Source organism: Heterodontus francisci, chromosome 4, assembly GCF_036365525.1.
Source record: "Heterodontus francisci isolate sHetFra1 chromosome 4, sHetFra1.hap1, whole genome shotgun sequence".
NCBI lineage: Eukaryota > Metazoa > Chordata > Chondrichthyes > Heterodontiformes > Heterodontidae > Heterodontus > Heterodontus francisci.
Genome location: NC_090374.1, coordinates 191,316,683 through 191,340,347, shown reverse-complemented (window position 1 = coordinate 191,340,347; position 23,665 = coordinate 191,316,683). Strand labels below are relative to the sequence as shown.

Genomic DNA, 23,665 nt, shown 5'->3' with positions numbered 1-23,665 from the left:
AAAGGGTAGTTGAGGCAGAAACACTCAACTCATTCAAAAGGAGTCTGGATATGCACCTCAAGTGCTGTAATCTGCAGGGCTATGGACCAAATGCTGGAAGGTGGGATTAGAATAGGTGGATCATTTTTCAGCCGGCACAGACACGATGGGCCAAGTGGCCTCTTTCTGTGCTGTAAACTTTCTATGATTCTATGAATTCAACACACCCCTATCACTCACTACCAAGAATCTCTATCAATCAGGACTCATACCTGACATTGATATGCTTTCCCTCACACTCAGCACTGCCAGACGCCTCACACCCACATCTCATCTCACAGCTTGCACACACTGGCAGCGATTCAATCATGACAGCCACATCACTCAAATACATTGCACAATACTGACATACTTCTCATTCATTTGCAGGACAAGCTAGCACAAAACTGAAGGCAGCAGTGACTAACCGAGAGGAACAGGTGCACCTGCATGACCTAACCCTCACCCTGCACAGGCGACAGTGCTGGCCATTATTGCAATGGCCGTTGCTGAGGCCGTATCCAGCCGTGGGGCTAAAACCATCAAAGATGAGGGTATCCTCATGCCCAATCCTCCTTCTCATATCCACCCCCCCCCCCCCCCCCAACTTCATCTCACATTCTCTTCTGATTTACAAGCTGCAGATGATGTAAGCATGCACCTCTTACTTTCCCCATCCTCCCCACACCACAACCATACCCTTGTGCTTTTCTACTTTCAGATACCCAAGAAGTGTAATCTGGTCAGGCAGTGGAAGAAGAGCAAGAGGAATTCACCATCACTCGCTCACATACTCGCAGGCACCAGTTCAGATATCGACGCTGTGTACAATTTAGAGGGTCATAGAGGCAGGATCTGCACGTGGTGAGACAACGGGCACCAGTGTCCTGCAGGCAGATCAGGGCAAGGATAGTGCAGGTGCCAGCTCGGCAGAGGGTGAGGTCACACACGAGTTCTTCTGCAGAGGACTCAAATGAGCACATTGATGGGGCAACCGAAAAGAACAACACTGATGGGTATGCACAATGAAATGCTTGGTGCATTGGGAAGCCTGCCAGAAAGTCTGCAGTCATTGTCAAGGAACATGGAGGAGTGCAGCACCAGCTTGGCACAGGGCTTGACAAAGAGCTTGAAGCTCATCCCTACCGGCATGGAAGTGGTGGCCAACTCCATTCGCACGCTTGTGTTCCCATCTATGATGCAATGTCTAAGGTTGATGCTGCAGTTTCTATTGTAACACAAGCAGCAGCCACCAACATCTGGGTGCTTTGGTGCAAGCACAGACTGCTGGCACATAAGGTCAGCTTGCTGCCATGCAAGGTCAGACTGCTCTCATACATGCTCAGATTGTTGCCATTATTGCTGTCAATTACAATGTATAAAGGAGCCTGCGTCGTTTCACAGCAGTCCAGCAATTTAGCAATCTATCCTTCAACAGATTACTAGGATTGCTAATCCACCAACCTGGGGAGTGACAGTGGATCCATTGAGCACAAGCTTGCTGTCCTCTCTCTGGAAGACAGCACTCATTCTCCCACCCCTGCAACTCCACCAGTTGCCTCTGCTGTTACCTGTCAGCCAGCCAACCCGGACTGCTGCCCCCCATGCCGAGATGGTGCAGTCCACAGCTGGGCCTTCTAGGCCCAGAGCTGCTTGAGGTCGTCCTCCAAGGCCATCTACAGTTTGCTCCACTGAAAGTCAGCAGCCTTCCACCAACCATGCTGCAGCCATCGGGGTAGCACTGCACAGGAGCACTAGGATAGATAAAGGCACATGGAAGAAAGGCTAAGGGAATACACAATGGCAATCCTTGGCTTTTGTGTGCAAAAAGGCATGAATTGATTTAAGAATTTAGTTTGTCATTTCCTTTGTGATAGTTTTTTTGCATTGTGGCCAAGTGGACACTGTGATGGTCAGTGTTGGAGGGAAGGTGAGGTGTGCGACTGTTAGTGAATGGGGAATTGGATTTGTGGTTACTGGTATTGCACTGAGATGTTGAAAATATCTGCAGCTCCAGCCTACAAGGAGCCAGGTGCATAAAAGTTCATCGCCATGGTCACCTTCACAGCCTCTGACAATGTGGTCCTTGTCTGCTCTGAGGTTATAGCTTTGGCTGCAGCAGGTGGCAGATTTCAATGAGAGCATCCTTACTGAAGCTTACACATTGTTCCTTGCTGAGGTTCAGGTAGGTATCAGTGATAGGCAACATGGTTTTGTTCAGGGAAGGTCATGTCTTACCAACTTAATAGAATTCTTTGAGGAAGTGACAAAGTTGATTGATGAGGGAAGGGCTGTAGATGTCATATACATGGATTTCAGTAAGGCGTTTGATAAGGTTCCCCATGGTAGGCTGATGGAGAAAGTGAAGGCGCATGGGGTCCAAGGTGTACTAGCTAGATGGATAAAGAACTGGCTGGGCAACAGGAGACAGAGAGTAGCAGTGGAAGGGAGTTTCTCAAAATGGAGACGTGTGACCAGTGGTGTTCCACAGGGATCCGTGCTGGGACCACTGTTGTTTGTGATATACATAAATGATTTGGAGGAAAGTATAGGTGGTCTGATTAGCAGGTTTGCAGACGACACTAAGATTGGCGGAGTAGCAGATAGTGAAGGGGACTGTCAGAGAATACAGCAGAATATAGATAGACTGGAGAGTTGGGCAGAGAAATGGCAGATGGAGTTCAATCAGGGCAAATGCGAGGTGATGCATTTTGGAAGATCCAATTCAAGAGTGAACTATACAGTAAATGGAAAAGTCCTGGGGAAAATTGATGTACAGAGAGATTTGGGTGTTCAGGTCCATTGTTCCCTGAAGGTGGCAACGCAGGTCAATAGAGTGGTCAAGAAGGCATACGGCATGCTTTCCTTCATCGGACGGGGTATTGAGTACAAGAGTTGGCAGGTCATGTTACAGTTGTATAGGACTTTGGTTCGGCCACATTTGGAATACTGCGTGCAGTTCTGGTCGCCACATTACCAAAAGGATGTGGATGCTTTGGAGAGGGTGCAGAGGAGGTTCACCAGGATGTTGCCTGGTATGGAGGGCGCTAGCTATGAAGAGAGGTTGGGTAGATTAGGATTATTTTCATTAGAAAGACGGAGGTTGAGGGGGGACCTGATAGAGGTGTACAAAATCATGAGAGGTATAGACAGGGTGGATAGCAAGAAGCTTTTTCCCAGAGTGGGGGATTCAATTACAAGGGGACACGAGTTCAAAGTGAAAGGGGAAAAGTTTAGGGGGGATATGCGTGGAAAGTTCTTTACGCAGAGGGTGGTGGGTGCCTGGAACGCATTGCCAGCGGAGGTGGTAGACGCGGGCACGATAGCATCTTTTAAGATGTATCTAGACAGATACATGAATGGGCAGGAAGTAAAGAGATACAGACACTTAGAAAATAGGCGACAGGTTTAGATAGAGGATTTGGATCGGCGTAGGCTTGGAGGGCCGAAGGGCCTGTTCCTGTGCTGTAATTTTCTTTGTTCTTTGTTCTTTGTTCACACGCTGAGAGCCCTTCTCCCCCTATACCTCCTCCCTCTTCCAATAACTTGTTCTGCTCCATGTGGCCTCTGTCTATTCTCCTGGTTAAGCTGTTTTCCAAGGGGAAGGAATGCCCACAATTGCACCCATGTCTGGGAGCAACTGATTTGTGCAGCAACCTTGAAATCAGCAAAAACTCCTTCAACACTTACCACACCACTACTTTTGCAAATTGAAAGAACCAAACAAAGCAGCAAATTCTTGTAGAATTCATGCAACAGCCAAAAGAAATGAAGCAGCAATTAACCCGTATGTAGTTGATGATCCTTTTAAATAGCACTGTAGGGTGTCCTTCCTTCTGCTGAACATGGGTTCAGCTGTGCGAGGTTACAAGAGGGCTTTAGCTTGAGTGTTGAGCTCCAAAATTGCACCACTGGCGTCAAATCAGCATTGCACTCTGATTACTATCATGATCCTCATGGTCTGGATATTTCCAATGGCTATTCACTATGCATGTGCTAATGTCCTTAGCGATATGGCATCCAGCCTGAGCCACCCCAAAAAGTGTGCACGTTCGCCACTGACATCATTGTGGAGCCCAAAAAACGAGCCCAACAATCCCAATTTCTTCCTTCGTGTCCAGGCCAATATTCATTCCCTAGTCAGCATCATCACAATAGATTGCTGGTCACTCACTTCATAACCATTTCAGAGACCTTGCTGTGCGTAAATTGGCTGCTGCATTATCTTACAAAATTACAGTAATCCATTGGCTATGAAATACTTTAGCATGTCCCAAAACTAAGAAAGATTTTGTGGAATATGGAGCAAGGAATGTTTTGTGATTTTTTATAAAGCAAGAGCATTCAGCAAGAGGATTCAGAGTTGCAATACAATAGGCTCAGTAGTAGACAAGTCAATGCCCTAACATATAAATAAAACATTAATCCACTTTTAGACAAAAAACATAGATAAAAACCTCCCTGCACATGACATTCCAATGTCTTAATGCATGCACTGTAAGTATTCTATACAACTTAGTCAGATTCTTTCAGTTCAAATCTCAATTGATTTTATTTAGATTATTTTCTCCCTTTTTATTTCCCAGCACCATTCACGTTTTGCCAGGTGGATGAAACAGTCTATGCTGGACATTTCTGTGCAGCCTCCATGCTTGCCACAAAAATAGTTAGCAGATAGAAGTTGCTTTCCTGCCAGTACAATAAATTTGGTGGTTTCAACTTTCAGTGTCGTCTCTTGATGACTTAGTGGGTAAATGCAACACCTGAACACCAAGTTTGGCACCAGATCTTATAGATCAGTAAAGTTGTGAGTTTCACCCACGGTTTGTACTGTTAGATAAACTGAGCCAGGAAGCCACTTGTGATTGCTACAATTAACCTCAGTGCATCAAGACTTGACAAAGGAAAAATTAGCCAAGATTTGTGCACCTGACCCCAGGCGGTAACCCCAGTTAGAAAGTGTACTTGTGCCGACGTCCAGCAAGGACAGAATGAGCCGTCAGGAAAATTGTGGAAAATATTCCCTGTTGTAGGACTCTTGTTTTCATATAATATTGAATGAAAAGATCACTTTTTTATTATTACTTTCTTTCTCCTACAGCCTTTTCAGGTTGGTTTGGTTCATTAAATTTATGTAACAGTGTGAAAGTGTCCACTGGAGAGCCAAATTGACTTTGAAGGTTAGCCTGAACTCATTTGCAGAAACTCCATCAGTCTAACAGCAATACCAAATGTTATCACTGGATGAGAAAGGGGTCTGGGGTTCCCTCTCAGCCTTTTCCTGGTTTGACCGTAACAGGGTTTAATTATTAAAACACTGTGTTTTTAGCTTCCCCTCAGTGAATCCTTGTTCACTGCTCTCCAATTGTAATGGCAAAAAAGTCAAACAAACAGGTTTTCTTAAACTTACACCTTTCATGTTTGAATCTATTAACCTTAAAAAGCTAATTCAGTCAAAACGACTTAAAATACGTGACGCGACCAGGCTAGCATGCATACGCGATGAACACACACGCAGATAGAGACAGAAGAGAAGAAAGAATAAAGGGGAAAGGTTGGAAGCAATAGCTGGAGTTCATTTACTGTCTTTTGAGTTCAATGTAAAGTCTTTGGTTGCAGTTAAATCTTGCTGTCTCATTGGGGCCCAGTGCACTCTTTCAAACTTGTTTCAATGGTTTTCTGTCTTGGCTTAGTTTCTTCCATAGGTCCCTGTCTTTGTGTGAGAGGGAGATAGGGAGCGCCAGGGTGAGATGCTCTTTCTTCAAGTTCAGTTGCAGTCTGACCCAAACTGTTCTGTGAACACAATTCAAACCAAACCTAGGCCAGCAGGGCAGTTATGTGACTAGCTCCCCACCTGGATTGTTTGTTTGTGGATCCTGTCAATCTCAGTGGACATCCTCAGTAGGGGGTCTGGAACGCTAGCTTTCACACACAATGTCTTTTGATCAAAGTCCATTTCGTTAATTGAATCAGGGAGCAGTTCCATTGTCATCTCCAGGCAATTGTCTCTTAGAATGCAAATGTTTCCAGCCACTGTCCTTTTAAAATGCAGGTACAGCCATATTTCAGTCCAGTAAGAGTTTAGAAATTAATGTTCCATATGACGAAAGTAATATGCCTCATTCTTGGCAGGTGTGGTTTTCATCACACTAGTCTTAAAAAATGGATCATCAGGAGCAAACTCAAGAAGTACATGTAAGTGAATAATCTAATCAATACAAGACAATATGGCCTTGTGGGGGCAGGGATCCAATCAATGAGCCTCTTTGACATTTTTTCAGGAAGGGACATCCAAGTTGACAGTAAACAACTACGTGAGGTGACATATTTGGATTTATGAAAAAGCCTTTGATAGAGCTGCTATTACGGACACAATTGAGAGAGACAGAAGTGAAACCCCAGTTCCCTTTCCTTTACTGTCCGTAATCAGTGTTTTTTTGTTGACAAGGAAGATGTGTGTGTTTTTTAACCCCTGAGTGTATGACCAATTTGAATAACCAGCAGTAGACTTTCCATGGGATGAAATAAAGAGGATTATTTTTATTCACACGTTCACCCCAGAAGTCTAACATTACGTCACTCACTCACCACACACACAGAAACACACTTGAGAAAGAAAGCCGTTAAAGAGGATAGTGCATTTTTACAAATTACAAATGAAGGAATAGTTCGTAAGTCACGTGATTTGGCTTGCCTTGGGGAAAAGGCATGTGTTGCTGGTTCGGCGAAGGAGTGTACTTAGGTGGATTCGATAGCCGGAGTCATATCGCGCTCATTGCAGGATTTTCTCAAAGGGGTGGATTTTCAGCAGGTCACAAAGTTAGTTGCTTGTGGTCTCATTATTTCGGAGACTGGTTTTCTGTACTGCGGGACTGGAAAAGGAACAGACTTGGAGACTTTAAGATGTTGTAGTCTCCAGTTTTAAGGCATAGGTTTTTTGTTTTGCTGCTGTCTCTGCAGTTGTGGTTTGCAGACTACTCAGTCTCTCCCTGGTGCTTGGAGTAATAAGATTCGATATCTACGATTAGTTTCGGTCTGGTCACCACCTGATCAATACTTCTATTGTTCACCCAGAACGATTTGCAGTTCGGAGCTATTGCTACACAACGGAGGATGGATGGTAGCCATTCGTACACATTTATGATTTAACTGATTTCTTACAGCTCTCTTTAAGTTTTGAGCTTGGAGACAGTGGGTGGAATCTTGAGTGCCATGGCATTCCCAATGGTAGGGCTGGAAGTTGTCGTGACTTCCGCTCCCGCCGCAAATCCCATTTCCCATGTGATTTTGTATTTAAATTAGCCTTGTGGCAATGGGAACGGGGAGCATGTGGGATCATGCGGCAGGGGCAGTCATTCATTGGTGGGACCTGCCTTCACTGCCCCAAGCACCATGATCACCACAGATATAAAACATTCTGTGCTTCCAGCCTCAAGGATCAGCAGCCTTCCTGTCATGTAAATATCTTTTGGACTAACTTAAATTGAAGCTTTCACTAAATCAAAATGTTTTTGCCTCCCTTAGTTTGTGAAACTCACTACCAACATCATATCATTTATTTTCCCTACAGCCAAAGTGAATGACATGCAGCCAGCAGGCAGCGTCCCGCCCCAAAGTTCAGTGATGACTCCCTGCAGGTTCTCCTGCAGGTTGTCAGGGAAAGGTGGGAGGTCCTCTTTCCTGCAGATGAAGTGTGAAGACCCTCCTGCCTCACCACTTGGGCCTGGATGGAGGTAGCGGAGGAGGTCTCAAACTGAGGGGTTGCACTTAGAACATGGGTGTAGTGCCGCAACCAAATCAATGACTTGCTCAGATCAGTGAGGGTAAGTGGTCCTGGTGAGGCTGCTTCATTGATTTCTTTCATGGCTCCGTGTCTTTAAGGCAGACGATACACAAGGATGCAGTCGAATGTGTGAACAGTTTTGGTGCCACTAAATGATGACGTTTGGCATTGTTTAACTGATTGGATGTGTCGTGTGAAAGCCAATTCAGAATGAGTGATGTTGATGCATGTATACAATGGTTGTGATGCATCATTTGCCATGTCATTAAATCTGCACTGTCTGTTGCAGGAGAAATGAAGCCATAACCAGCGTGAGCGTGCTCAGACAGGAGGAGGGGTCCCTGACATCAGGTTGCTGACCACGGCTGAGGAGGAAGCCTCTGAGATCGTGAGAGAGGAGGGAGGCAGGGCGAGTGGAGATGGCGAGGCAGGAGCCACAAGGTGTAAGGATGAAGTGTCATCTCTGCTCTTGCAGCCATATGTGGAAACTGAAGGAAATTGTGTGAACTCATGTAAAGCACATGCTTAAAGTGTCTCTGTTTGTGTCTCCACTGTAGGTGCCCACATTCGAGTCACAGAATGCCACGTGGTCCAAGAATCCTCCTCTGAGGAGGAAGAAGAAGCCAATGACCCGGGTGGTGCACCGTCACCTGTCTCTTCTTCCACCAGCACAGACACATCCACATGGTTCACGGGGGTGGGGTGGGGTGGGGTCATGATTCGTTCTGGGTCACAATCTGGGGTGCACAGCACAGATATGTCCCAGCAGCTGAGGGAGCATGTACCAGCCAGGTCCCCTGACAATCGGAGAACTGCTGGGGACCAGGCCCCTGCTCTGCCCCACGCTCATGATGAGCCTCTGTTTGTTGGATGTGCAGCAAAGCCATGTGGAAAATATGTCAGGGATGCCTGAGGTCATGTGTGGCTTTGCGCATGCCATGAAGGAATCCATGCAAGCCATGACATCTGCCATATCCCAGGCATTTGAGTGTGTGGCTTCCTCAGTCGAGAGTCTGGCGAGCTCCGTGGCGATTCTGATTGAGCACTCGAGCTATATGCGATCTGATCTGCACTCTATTGCTATTACCATGGGCTCCCTGCAGCAGAGTCTAAGTGAGAGAGGGACAAAGAACCTGGGCTTCCCTCCATGTGCTCCTCCCCCTCAGAAAAACAGACATATGCCATCGTGCACACATATGGAGGAGGAGCGCTCGCCCTGGGTCCTTCCTCTCAGGACATCCCCGGGAAAAGTGGTACTTCCTACCCCACCCCCCCCCCGCCCCCAACATTGACCCCCCTTAACTCCAGCAGGAAAGCACACGGGGGATACTCAAGTACGATTGCTTCAGACTGCCAGTAGGATGGAGGCATCAAGGCCCCATTCCTCCATAGGACGTCCGCCATAGTCATCCACAGCAAAGGGGCAGGGCACTGAACAGACTGCCTCCATCTCAGCTGTTAAGGTCGGGTGGCATCTAGACATAGTGGCAGGAAAAGAAAATTGAAACAGTTTTGAGCACGAAGGTGACATGGGGTGATGCTGAAATAACATGAAGATGTATTAAAACATTTCTATTTTTTGGAGAATTTGATCCACTCTCTGTAATGTTTTGCATGGTTACAGATGGGATACACAAGAGGTTTTTTGGAGGCCTGTGGCAGGAACACAGTGATGACTGTAAAGCAGCTCAGGAAATGTCCAATGTCTATATCTCATTGGAATTTGAGCCTTCACTGTTCAGTAATGGCTGTTTACCTATTGATGATTAATAACTTTTTGCAATACTGTCATGCCTTACTTTTGTTTTCTACGGTCATAATTTAATGCTGCTTGCAGTGGTGTATAGTTGCATTCATCGTAGCCCATGGATGATTTTTTAAAAATTCCTTCATCGGATGTGGGTGTCGCTGGCTAGGCCAACATTTATTGCCCATCCCTAATTGCCCTTGAGAAGATGGTGGTGAGCTGCCTTCTTGAACCACTGCAGTCCTTCTGGTGTAGGTACACCCACAGTGCTGATAGGAAGGGAGTTCCAGGATTTTGACATAGCAACAGTGAAGGAACGGCGATACAGTTCCAAGTCAGGATGGTGTGTGGCTTGGAGAGGAATGTGCAGGTGGTGGTGTTCTCATGCATCTGCTGCCCTTGTCTTTATAGGTGGTAGAGGTCACAGGTTTGGAAGGTGCTGTTGAAGGAGCCTTGGTGCATTGCTGCAGTGCATCTTGTAGATGGTACACACTGCTGCTATTGTACATTGATGCTGAAGGGAGTGAATGTTGAAGGTGGTGGATGGGGTACCAGTCAAGCAGGCTGCTTTGTCCTCGATGCTGTCGAGCTTCTGGAGTGTTGGTGGAGCTGCACCCATCCAAGCAAGTGGAGATTATTCCATCACACTCCTGACTTGTGCCTTGTAGATGGTGGACAGACACTGGGGAGTCAAGAGGTGAGCTATTCACTGCAGTGTTCCCAGCCTCTAGCCTGCAGGTATTTATGTGGCTGGCCCAGTTCAGTTTCTGGTCAATGGTAACTCCCAGCATGTTGATTGTGGGGGATTCAGCGATGATAATGCCATTGGACAAGGGGAGATGGTTAGATTCTCTCTTGTTTGAGATGGTCATTGCTTGGCACTTGTGTGGCACGATCACATGAAAATGAAGCATGGCTGCACTAAGATTGCAGAGATGAATAGGACCTCATGCAAAAAGGGAATTTCTGTGGGGGAATTGTTGTTTCTCCTCCCAAAGTTCCTTAATGCTTATTGTTGGCTGAAATGTCTATAAATGAGGTTTTCCCTGATGTCCTTTGCATGTCTCTCCATGGCTCTCATATCAAGAACAGCATCGTTGTCCTCCTCCTTACCCACTTCATAGTCTCCTCATCTGAAGAGGATTGGTGTTCCTCCGCCTGCAGAATGGTGCTGCATCTGGTTGCAAGATTGTGCAAAGCACAGCAGACAATGATTATTCGTGACACCCTCTGTGGTGCGTACTGAAGAGTCCCTCCAGACTGGCCAAAGCAATGGAATCGCAGTTTCCGCACGCCAATGGTGTGTTCAATGATGGCTCTGGTGGATGCGTAAGTGACATTGTACCTCTCTTCAGCAGCACTTTGAGGATGATGTTCTGGTGTCAACCATGTACCAAGTGGGTAACCCTCATCACCCAGGATCCACTTTGGCTGGTTCCTCAAAAACTGCTGGCAGCTGGGAGTTCCTCAAAATCTGGGAGTCATGACAGCTGCCTGGGAAATGTGCGGAAGCACGCATGAATCTTCTCCTGTGGTCACAAACTAGTTGCACGTTTAAAGAGTGGAAGCCTTTACAATTAATCAAGACAGCAGGCTGGTCCCAGGGAGCTCTAATGGCCACATGAGTACAGTCGATCATCCCTTGCACTCTAGGGGTAGCACTGATAGGCCACAGGCCTTGCTGCCTGGCTATCCTCATCTACAGGCAAGTAGATGAAATCATTGGCACGTCGAAAAAGAGCATTGGTTACCTCTTTGATGCACCTGTGGGTGGCAGACTGTGAGATGCCACATATGTCACCTGTCGATCCCTGATAGCAAATAAATTGAGTGTAGTAACCTTGAGGGAAAGTGGCATGGGTTCCCAACGAAAACAAGTGGATGCAGGTGGTGCTGAAGGATCGTACACATTTCTGTTGCCATTGCAAGTAACATCCTTATGTTTCTCTGGCATTGCCTCTGACATCTGAAGGTAATGTGTCCTTGTCCTGAGGATGCGATGACACACCAGCATCCGTCTTCAATAATGCCTTTCCTGGATGGCTTCATTCTGAGCAGCCTCACCCTCTTGAGCTGTCTGCTGCTCCTGTTGAGGCATCATCCGTTGATCACCAAGATCCCTCCTCAGTCTCTCCCTCTGCAATTGTTCACGTATTAGAGGACCAATTACGTGTATGAGACTCGTGTCTTTGCAGCCTTCCAATAGTTGAGATGAGAAGAGTTAGAATTAGAACATTACAGCGCAGTACAGGCCCTTCGGCCCTCGATGTTGCGCCGACCTGTGAAACCATCTGACCTACACTATTCCATTTTCATCCATATGTCTATCCAATGACCACTTAAATGCCCTTAAAGTTGGCGAGTCTACTACAGTTGCAGGCAGGGCGTTCCACGCCCCTACTACTCTCTGAGTAAAGAAACTACCTCTGACATCTGTCCTATATCTATCACCGCTCAACTTAAAGCTATGTCCCCTCATGTTTGCCATCACCATCCGAGGAAAAAGACTCACTATCCACCCTATCTAACCCTCTGATTATCTTATATGTCTCCATTAAGTCACCTCTCCTCCTCCTTCTCTCCAACGAAAACAACCTCAAGTCCCTCAGCCTTTCCTCGTAAGACCTTCCCTCCATACCAGGCAACGTCCTAGTAAATCTCCTCTGCACCCTTTCCATAGCTTCCACATCCTTCCTATAATGCGGTGACCAGAACTGCACGCAATACTCCAGGTGCGGTCTCACCAGAGTTTTGTACAGCTGCAGCATGACATCGTGGCTCCGAAACTCGATCCCCCTACTAATAAAAGCTAACACACCATATGCCTTCTTAACAGCCCTATTAACCTGGGTAGCAACCTTCAGGGATTTATGCACCTGGACACCAAGATCTCTCTGTTCATCTACACTACCAAGAATCTTCCCATTAGCCCAGTACTCTGCATTCCTGTTACTCCTTCCAAAGTGAATCACCTCGCACTTTTCCGCATTAAACTCTATTTGCCATCTCTCAGCCCAGCTCTGCAGCCTATCTATGTCCCTCTGTACCCGACAACATCCTTCGGCACTATCCACAACTCCACTGACCTTAGTATCATCTGCAAATTTACTAACACTCCCTTCTACACCCTCTTCCAGGTCATTTATAAAAATGACAAACAGCAGTGGCCCCAAAACAGATCCTTGCGGTACACCACTAGTAACTAAACTCCAGGATGAACATTTGCCATCAACCACCACCCTCTGTCTTCTTTCAGCTAGCCAATTTCTGATCCAAAGCTCTAAATCACCTTCAACCCCATACTTCCGTATTTTCTGCAATAGCCTACCGTGGGGAACCTTATCAAACGCCTTACTGAAATCCATATACACCACATCCACTGCTTTACCCTCATCCACCTGTTTGGTCACCTTCTCGAAAAACTCAATAACGTTTGTGAGGCACGACCTACCCGTCACAAAACCGTGCTGACTATCTCTAATGAACTTATTCTTTTCAAGATGATTATAAATCCTGTCTCTTATAACCTTTTCCAACATTTTACCCACAACCGAAGTAAGGCTCACAGGTCTATAATTACCAGGGCTGTCTCTACTCCCCTTCTTGAACAAGGGGACAACATTTGCTATCCTCCAGTCTTCCGGCACTATTCCTGTCGACAATGACGACATAAAGATCAAGGACAAAGGCTCTGCAATCTCCTCCCTGGCTTCCCAGAGAATCCTAGGGTAAATCCCATCTGGCCCAGGGGACTTATCTATTTTCACACTTTCCAAAATTGATAACACCTCCTCCTTGTGAACCTCAATCCCATCTAGCCTAGTAGCCTGAATCTCAGTATTCTCCTCAACAACATTTTCTTTCTCTACTGTAAATACTGACGCAAAATATTCATTTAACACTTCCCCTATCTCCTCTGATTCCACACACAACTTCCCACTACTATCCTTGATTGGCCCTAATCTAACTCTCGTCATTCTTTTATTCCTGATATACCTATAGAAAGCCTTAGGGTTTTCCCTGATCCTATCCACCAATGACTTCTCGTGTCCTCTCCTTGCTCTTCTTAGCTCTCCCTTTAGATCCTTCCTGGCTAGCTTGTAGCTCTCAAGCACCCTAACTGAGCCTTCACGTCTCATCCTAACATAAGCCTTCTTCTTCCTCTTGACAAGCGCTTCAACTTCTTTAGTAAACCACGGCTCCCTCGCTTGACAACTTCCTCCCTGCCTCACAGGTACATACTTATCAAGGACACGCAGTAGCTGCTCCATGAATAAGCTCCACATTTCGATTGTGCCCATCCCCTGCAGTTTCCTTCCCCATCCTACGCATCCTAAATCTTGCCTAATTGCATCATAATTTCCTTTCCCCCAGCTATAAGTTTTGCCCTGCGGTATATACCTGTCCCTGCCCATCGCTAAGGTAAACCTAACCGAATTGTGGTCACTATCACCAAAGTGCTCACCTACATCTAAATCTAACACCTGGCCGGGTTCATTTCCCAGTACCAAATCAAATGTGGCATCGCCCCTGGTTGGCCTGCCTACATACTGTGTCAGAAAACCCTCCTGCACACACTGGACAAAAACTGACCCATCTAAAGTACTCGAACTATAGTATTCCCAGTCGATATTTGGAAAGTTAAAGTCCCCCATAACAACTACCCTGTTACTCTCGCCCCTGTCGAGAATCATCTTCGCTATCCTTTCCTCTACATCTCTGGAACTATTTGGAGGTCTATAAAAGACTCCCAACAGGGTAACCTCACCTCTCCTGTTTCTAACCTCGGCCCATACTACCTCAGTAGACGAGTCCTCAAATGTCCTTTCTGTCGCTGTAATACTCTCCTTGATTAACAATGCCACACCACCCCCCCTCTTTTACCATCTTCTCTGTTCTTACTGAAACATCTAAATCCCGGAACCTGCAACATCCATTCCTGCCCCTGCTCTACCCATGTCTCCGAAATGGCCACTACATCGAGATCCCAGGTACCAACCCATGCTGCAAGCTCACCCACCTTATTCCGGATGCTCCTGGCGTTGAAGTAGACACACTTTAAACCAGGTTCTTGCTTGCCAGTGCCCTCTTGCATCCTTGTAACCATATCCCTGACCTCACTACTCTCAACATCCTGTACACTGGCACTACAATTTAGGTTCCCATTCCCCTGCTGAATTAGTTTAAACCCCCCCGAAGAGCACTAGCAAACCTCCCCCCCAGGATATTGGTACCCCTCTGATTCAGGTGAAGACCATCCTGTTTGTAGAGGTCCCACCTACCCCAGAAAGAGCCCCAATTATCCAGGAAACCAAAACCCTCCCTCCTGCACCATCTCTGCAGCCACGTGTTCAACTCCTCTCTCTCCCTATTCCTCGCTTCGCTATCACGTGGCACGGGCAACAACCCAGAGATAACAACTCTGTTTGTTCTCGCTCTAAGCTTCCACCCTAGCTCCCTGAATTTCTGTCTTAAATCCCCATCTCTCTTCCTACCTATGTCGTTGGTGCCTATGTGGACCACGACTTGGAGTATTGTAAAACAGTCCTTCTTCTGCCATTCAGCAGAACCATGAAAGACATCAGCAGATCGCTGTTATGTGCCTTACATATGCATGTAGCGGGAGATCCCACCCATCATTTGTCTCCTCCTAATCCACTTGCATTCCTTGATTGGACAAGTGGTTTGCGTTATTCTTCCAGTCAAGTTTGCTACCTTCCAACCTCCTCCTGCCACCTTCCAGCCTCTACCCATCACCCTTGACCCACCCAATTTAACCTTTACCTGTTCTCATTACATACCCTTCCCCCTGTAACTGTAGAAGCTCCCCCAAATTGATGGACCGGCTCGCCATCAATTTATACATGCCATCCCTCTCCCTGTCCCTACTCCAGTCACCATCCAACTGCCGACTCTCAGCCTTGAACCTCCAAGAATCCACCTTGATATAGTTACAAATTCCCAAATCCCTCCCCATGATGACCTCGAAAACCCAACCCTAAGTTTCGACCTTCCCACTTACCATATACAATTGCCCCGTGGCTGTACCTTTGCCAGCCAGTACCCTGATGTGGACACAAAGGACTCAGTCATTGACAGTGATCCTCCCTCCTTTTAGGCCTCTCATGACCATCAGTTTTCTGACAGGAACACATCAACCCACCACCCCCTGCAACCACATACAGCCAACCTCATTGTTGCCAGCCACAGCCAGCCAATACACACCCTAGACTCTGCCCTCCTCCCTGCCCTGTTCCTCCATGCACCCGAGACCCCACCCTGTCCTCCCTGACTACCCACCCCTGCTCCTCCATGTAGCCCCCGCCCATGCTGTTGCCACCATCCCGAGATGATTCACCCTTGCTGGTGCCAAGCCTGTCAGCAAACATCCATTCCAATGCTGGCATTCATTTAGCAGCTGAGTGAAAGAGCACAGACCTGAGACTCAACTGCACGCCATGTTGAAACTTTCCTGAACTGGGAGACATGGGAACATCACTCAATGTTCAGTTAATCTGGCAGGTAGGACAAAATCCTAACTATGTGTCAGGTAATGAGTATTCATGGTATGTAAATGAATACCGAGCTGCAATCCGCCACTGCACTGGGGGAACCCTGGAACACCGCAAACCCGCCAACAACTTAATTCCTCAAATATCCTGCCATCGGGAATCTGCAAAACAACTTCCTGTCTAATTATATCACCCGGCATGCCACCAAATCACTGTGGCGGCCTGCATTAAATTCTCTCCAGTGAGTCTAGGCGTCTGTGGATAGATTTGAGTTTTGGTTAAGATCACAAACAATAGAAGGTGTGAATTCCACAGATGGTTTTGACTTGGTATGTCCATTCAAGGGAGACACATTCCACCCATGGTCAATTAGCAACTTTCCGGAGGCTTGAGATACTTCCGAGTCTGGGCCAAAACCGCAAAAGTTACCTGACCCTTGGCAGCCATCTTACGCAGAATTTTAATGTCCATTGTGGTTCATATAAAAAGAAAATTCAGCTCCAGAAGAGTCTATGCTGAACAGTCCATGTTTAAAATTATGAATAGGACATGCCTTTACTGGGCATGACAGTTGCTCATAAAAGGATGTTGCTGAAGCTGAAATTTAGAATTCAAAATAAATGTGTGTGGACAAGGAAAGAAAGTGTTAAGCACTTGCTAAGGTAGTGATGTCAGGATGGGGGAAGGTATTGACTGGGATTCCACAGAGTTTTGTGTTCTCAACTGTTCCAATCTATATTGATGTCTTAAGTTGCATAACTCAATGCAAAATAGTCAATTTTGCAGTTGATAGCAAACCAAGAGGGACAATTGAAATGAACAAAGCAGGCACCTGCAAAAGAAGTAGTCATATCTGCAATTAGGCAAACTGGTAGCAGACAAAATTTAATACAGATGGTGCTGCACTTAGCAGAGGACGTCACAAATGTACTCGGGACCATGTAAAAAGAGCTAAATTGAAGCAAGAATTGCTCTCGGTGTAGAGTCGTAGAGTTATACAGCGCAGAAACAGGCCCTTTGGCCCATCATGGCTGGCACGGCCATTAATCACCTATCTATTCTAATTCCATTTTCCAGCACTTGGCCTGTAGCCTTGATAGAAGTAAATAAAAACGACTTGTATTTATATGGTCCCTTTCCATGGCTATGTTTGCCCTGAAACCATGAGACCCCATGGGGTTCACAATCAATGTTGAGCACTACCAGCACCACTCCCACCTGAATATACCACTGTGACCCTATCTCTGCTGGGTCTATCCTACCAGTGGCACAGCACATAGCCAGCATTGTGATGTTGAGTAATAGGTATGATTCTGTGATATGACTGTGTCAGACTGTTCTTTGACTAGTCTGAGGGTCAACTTTCCCAACTTCGGCTCCCCAGATGTTAGTGAGGGGAACTTTGTAAGGTTGATTGGGCTGGGTGTGCCTTTGTTGTGTACCATGGAAAGCTCCTGCCAATTACCTACTACCTGCCTTCCTCAGCCAATGAATCAATCCTCCTCCATGTTGAGGATCACTTGAGGATGCATGGAGGATAGCAAGGGCACAGAATATACTATGGGTGGCAGTCTTCATGGTCCGTCTTGAAGACTGACTTGGTAGTACTACCATAGACTGAACTGGACAAGTCCTGAAAGACTTAGCTGCCAGATTGGGCTTGAGGTGCGAGAACCAGCACAAAGGAATACCTACTTGACCTCATCCTCACCAATTTACCTGTCGCAAATTAATTTGTCCAAAACAATATTGGTGGCAGTGACCACCACAGTCCTTTTGGAGACAAAGTCTTGTCTTCACACTGAGGGCAACCTCCCTGGTATTGTGTGGCACTAGCAGGGTGCTAAATGAGATATGTTCAGAACAGATCTAACAGCTCAAAATGCTGTATCCATGAGGAACAGCCTCCAGAAACAGAATTGTATTCCACCATCATCTGTAATTTCATGGCACAGCATGTCCCTCACTCCCAAACTGGATGACCAATCCTGATCCAATGAGGAATATAGGACAGCATGTCAGGAGGAGTACCAGGCATACTTAAAAATGAGGTACCAACCTGGTGGAGCTACAACACAGGATTACATGCAAGCTAAACAGTGGAAACAGCATGCTACAGACAGAGCTAAACAACCTCAGAACCAATGGATCGGACAGAAGCTCTGCACTTCTGCCACATCTAGTCACAATTGATGATGGACAATTAAGCATTCAGTGGGAGGAGGAGGCTCCATGAACATCCCCCTCCTCAAAGATGGCAGAGTCCAACACATGAGTGCAAAGACAAGGCTGAAACAATCACAGCCATCTTCAGCCAGAGGTGCTGTGTGGATGATCCTTCTCCGTCTTGTTCTGAAGATTCCACCATCATAGGTGCAGGTCTATAGCCAATTCGATTAACTCCACATGATAAAGAAATGGCTGAGCACTTAGGACATAGCAACTGCTGTGGGTCCTGACAATATCCTAGCTGTAGTACTAAAGACCTGTGCTCCAGAACTAGCCTCGCCTCTAGCCAGGCTGTTCTAGTACAGATATAACACTGGCATCTACCTGATGTGGAAAATTGCCCAGATATGTCCTGTTCACAAAATGCAGGACAAATCCAATCCAGCAATTACCAGCTAATCACCTGACTCTCCATCATCAACAAAGTGACGGAAGGGGTCTTCAACAGTGATATCAAGTAGCACTTGCTCACCAATAACCTGCTTATCAATGCTCAGTTCGAGTTCCACCAGGACTGCTTGGCTCCAGATCTTATTACAGCCTTCAATCCAAGGATAGACAAAACAGCTGCATTCCGGAGGTGAGATGAGAATGAATGCCCTTGACATCAAGGCAGCATTTGACTGAATGTGGCATCAAGAAGTCTAGAAAAACTGAAGTCAATGGGGATCAGGGCAAAAATTCTCCAGTGGCTGGAGTAATACCTAGCAATGGAAGATGGTTGTGGTTGTTGGAGGTCAATCATCTCAGCCCCAGGACATCACTGCAGGAGTTCCTCAGGGTAGTGCCCTTGGCCCAATAATCTTCAACTGCTTCATTAACGACTGTTCCTCCATCATGAGGTCAGAAGTGGGGATGTTCACTGATGATTTTAGTGAAAAGTTCCATTCACAATTCCTCAGATAATGAAGAATTCCATGCCAGCATGTAGTAAGGCCTGGACTACATTCAGGCTTGGGCTGATAAGTGACAAGTTACATTCAGCCACACAAGTGCCATCTCCTACCAGAGAGTCTAATCACCTTCTGTTGACATTCAATGGCATTACAATTGCCAAATCCCCTACCATCAACATTCTGGGAGTTGCCATTGACCAGAACTTGCCTAGACAAACTACATAAATGTCATGGCTACTGAAAAAAATCAGACTGGGTTATCTGCTGTGCATGACTCACCTGCTGACTCCCCAAAGCCTCTCCACCACATAGAAGGTGCAAGTCAGGAGCATAACCTTCCATTCACACACTGTCCAGTCTTGGACATATATTGCAGTTCCTACATTGATGCTGGATCAAATTCCTGGATCTCCCTACCTAACAGCACTGTGGGAGCACCTCCACCACATGGACTGCAGCATTTAAGGATGGCTCACCATTGTCTTCTCGGTTGGGAATGGCAGCAGAGTGGTAATGTTACAAGACTCGTAATCCAGACGCCTGGACTAATGCTTCAGAGACAGGCGTTCAATTCAGAGCTATGGAATTTAAATTAAATTAATTAATAAATCTGGAATTAAAATGCTAGGCTCATTAATAATGATCATGAAACTACTGGATTGTGGTAAAAACCCATCTGGTTCACTAATGTCCTTTAGGGGAGGAAATCTGCTGTCATTACTTGGTCTGGCCTATACCTAATTCCAGACTGGCAGCAGTGTGGTTGACTTTTAACTGCCATCTGAAATGGTCTAGCAAGGTGCTCAGTTGTATCAAAATGCTACAGGTTCCCTCCTTAACAGCACTGTGGCTGTACCTATGCCACATGGACTGCAGCAGTTCAATGTGGCTCAGCACCATCTGCTCAACGGCAATTAGGGATGGGCAATAAATGCTGGCCTTGCTAGTGATGCCGTACACTAAGAACGAGTACAAAAAGATATAGCTCTGCAAGTAGATGCAAGAGAACCATGGCATATTTTCCAATTAGAGAGTTCATCTGAGTCACTATTGTCATTATCTCTAAAGGTTGCTAATGCTTTGTTACTTTTTAATTATACCTGCTCCTTGTTGATGCTGTCAATATTGTAAACATTTATTGTACCAGTAATAGCTCAAAGCAGACATAGACTCCAGAGCCCTAACTACAACAAAAATAAACCATTTTCTCAGTATAGAATCAATACAGGTAAAATGAACACCTCATTTTAATTATTTGCTAATTTACACAAAATACACAGTCCAAACCAAATTTAAGTTAAATCATGTCACATTGCATACAAAATGAAACTAATCACCTGAATGCATTCCTTTAATGCCCGTCTTCCATGTGCCTTTGCCTGTCCTACTGCTCCTATACAGTGCTACCCCAGTGGCTGCAGCATGGGTGGCGGAAGGCTGCTGACTTTCAGTGGGAGAGACTGCACATACCCTTGGAGGATGTCCTCAAGCAGCTGTGGGCTTAGGAGGCAGAGCTTCAGACTGCACCATCTTGGCATGGCCAGCAGCTGTCTGGCTGACAGCCAACAGCAATGAGACTGCAGAGTAGCAGGGGCAGGAGGACGAATGCTGTCATCATGACACAGGACAGCAGGCTTGTGCTCCATGGAGTCAGTCACCTGCCCAGGGTGACCCCTCAGCAATCCTGGTAATTTTCTGGGGGGACAGATTGCTGGACAGCTGAAAGAGCCTTTGAACACTAATCCACAACCATGATGGCAGCAGTCTTAGCTTGCATGGTGGCAAGGTGACCTTGCATGATATCAGTCTGAACTTTCACTACAGCATTCAGACTTTTGGGGGAAGCTGCTTGTATTGGAATGGAACCCGAGACATCAGCTATCAGATGCTGCCTCATGGTTGGGTCCTTAAGTGCGCTGATGAAGTTGGTCACCACTTCCATGCTGGAAGGATGAGTTCCAAATTCTGTACAAAACCCTGTGCCAAGTTGATGCCAGACTCCTCCACACTCCTCAACATTGAACACAATCTATCTGGCAGGCTTCCCAATATACCAAGCATTTTGGTGTGCATTTCCATCAGTCTTCTGTAGTCTGGCCCATCGAAGCACTCATCTGAATCCTCTCAAGCAGAAATAATGTGAGCGCTCACTCTCTTGCCCCCTGCCCTGGTTGCAGTGCATTCATATACTCGACGTCTCACCAAGTGTAGATCCTGACTCTATGCTATCCTCTTAAAATATGTGCAGTGTTGGTATTGGAGCAGGTGGCTGCGAATGTGAAATCAAGTGATGGTGCATCTTCATCATCACTCTTTGATGTTTCTCCACTGCTTGACCAGGTTGCATTCTTGGATATCTGAAAGGATAAAGGCACAAGGATAAGGTTGTGGTGAGGGGAGGGAGGATAGTAAGAGGTGCATGCTTACGCCATCTGTGTCTTGTAAATAAGGGGAGAATGTTGGGTGTGAGGAAGTGGGTTGTGAAAGGGATCATCAGGTTTGTAGATACTGTCACCTCCAATAGTTACAGCCCCACTGCTGCCCACAGACTCTGCAAAGGCCATTGCAATAATGGATACTAATAGGATGTCATTTGAAGATGCAGTCACTGACCTTGACCACTTGAGATCATTGAGCTTCTCACATTCAAGTTCTTGGGGTTTGACTCCTGGCATTGATCTCCACAACTCCCACTGCCTTTTGATCATGCATAGAGAGGGCCTCCAGCCTCCTAAGGATACAGGGCATCTCCTCCTTTCCACTTCCACCAAAACCTCCAGTGAATCATTCAAGAACTTTGGAACTGGCTCTCCCATTTTTGCCATTCCTCAAATTCCCAGGACAGATTCACTTGCTGCATGACTACCAGCCTCTGCTCCAGCCACACATTACCTCCTCTTTAAGACCTGCAGCCTTGCTTTAAGTAGTGCAGCCTTGCTTTAAGTAGTGCAGGCTAGCTTTAAGTGGTGCTAGGAAGTTATGATTTTGGGTCGCTTGCTGTTGCATGCAGCCAATGAACAGCACAGTTAGCTCTGACTGCACACAGAAATTATTATAATGAGCAAGTGGCACAATGTTGGCGTGATGCCTGCATTTTGACCAACGGCCCTGGGTCAGTCACGAATTGAGGTACCCACCCCCTTTATCATGGGCTATACAATTTAGTGAGTGCTGTGTCTAACCTACTCTACCTCTATGGCCAAATCGACTGTCCAAGTTGAATAATTCAACGAATTGTAACTGTTTGTAAACTCATGTCAATTTGAGGGTAGTTTTCGAGACTTGTAGATTTATGGCTCCAGGTCAGAAGAATCCAGCATGAAATGAGTGTACTGATTTTATTTCTTGGGTAGCTGATTGGCAGAGTGCACTGGCAGCCTGCCCTTTCTGGGGATGCAGAGGCAGGAGCCATTCTGAGGCTCAGGCCTCATTTAAATGGAAGCAGTGCACTGTATTTAGGAGTAGAGCAGTTTTGCAAATGAGAGTAGATTTGGAGGCCACCCTATCTCTTCCTTTTCTGTGCTGTCCCTTCATTTACCTCCTGTAAAGAGTTTCCCCATCTCTCTGGAGGGGATTCACAGGTGGCCAGAAGAAACAGGAAATGCAGGTGTGGACAGTGGAGCAGTGGAAGAAAAAGGAGTGGTCTGTGGTGGGTGGTGCATGAAGTTTAGAGACTCCCTTGGCTGTGGATAGAAGAACACCAGGATAAACAGGGATGGAGCTAAATACACAAAATCTTCTCGATACTGTAAAGACAAGGAAAGCATGTGACCAGAAAATAGAAAACTAGCAGACAATGGTAATGGCGTACATAGATGGTCATGGAAAGGGCACACTGAGCTACAGGCATATTGCTGAATTGGATGTTGAGGCAGGAATAGGAAATAGGAAAACTAGCAGAGGCAACAATAATAAAATAAGCCAACCAAATTAAACAGCAAAACTTGCAGAAAGTATTAATCTTCACCAGAAAACCAAAATATCAACATCAAGCATTCAAGTAGAAAGCAATACAATTCTAAATGTACAGACACTGTGATTTTAGTACCAAAAGAGAGAAAGGCAGTTGCTCCCACTAACTGCATCGATAAAAAAAAATCTAATGTGCTTGTGCACAAAAAAATTGTATCGACACCGAGCTCACATTTTGGATATGGCATTTGTGACAAAACATTACACAATAATCCAGAGAGAGTGAGAAAGAGAGAGAGGAAACAAGTATCCTTACAGAAGAAGAATGGAACATAGAAAGGGAATAGGTTGCCCTCCTTTTGCCAAGTCAAAAAACAGGCAGCGGCATTTTTAAAAATGCTGCTCACATTTGCAAAACTGCTCCACTCTTAAATATGTAACTTGTCCTTATTTCGCAATCAATCATTCCATACAATGTAATTTTCCTACCTTGTTTTGGGCGACAGCATCAAAAATTTAAAGACTGCAAAACATGGAACAAAAGAAAAACCTATTGAAGAATAGAGTT

At 46.0% G+C, this 23,665-nt stretch overlaps 1 long non-coding RNA gene across 1 annotated transcript in view; it reads right to left on the bottom strand.

The window, feature by feature from the left end:
* Positions 1-20,898: 20,898 nt before the first annotated feature.
* The window catches only part of LOC137369464 (uncharacterized), a 108,298-nt gene continuing 105,531 nt past the window's right edge, over positions 20,899-23,665 (bottom strand). Inside the window, exons 3-4 of the long non-coding RNA XR_010974950.1 lie at positions 23,587-23,620; positions 20,899-21,542 (exon numbers count right to left, since the gene is read on the bottom strand). This is a non-coding gene — a long non-coding RNA (uncharacterized lncRNA). The remainder of the gene's footprint in view (positions 21,543-23,586; positions 23,621-23,665) is intronic.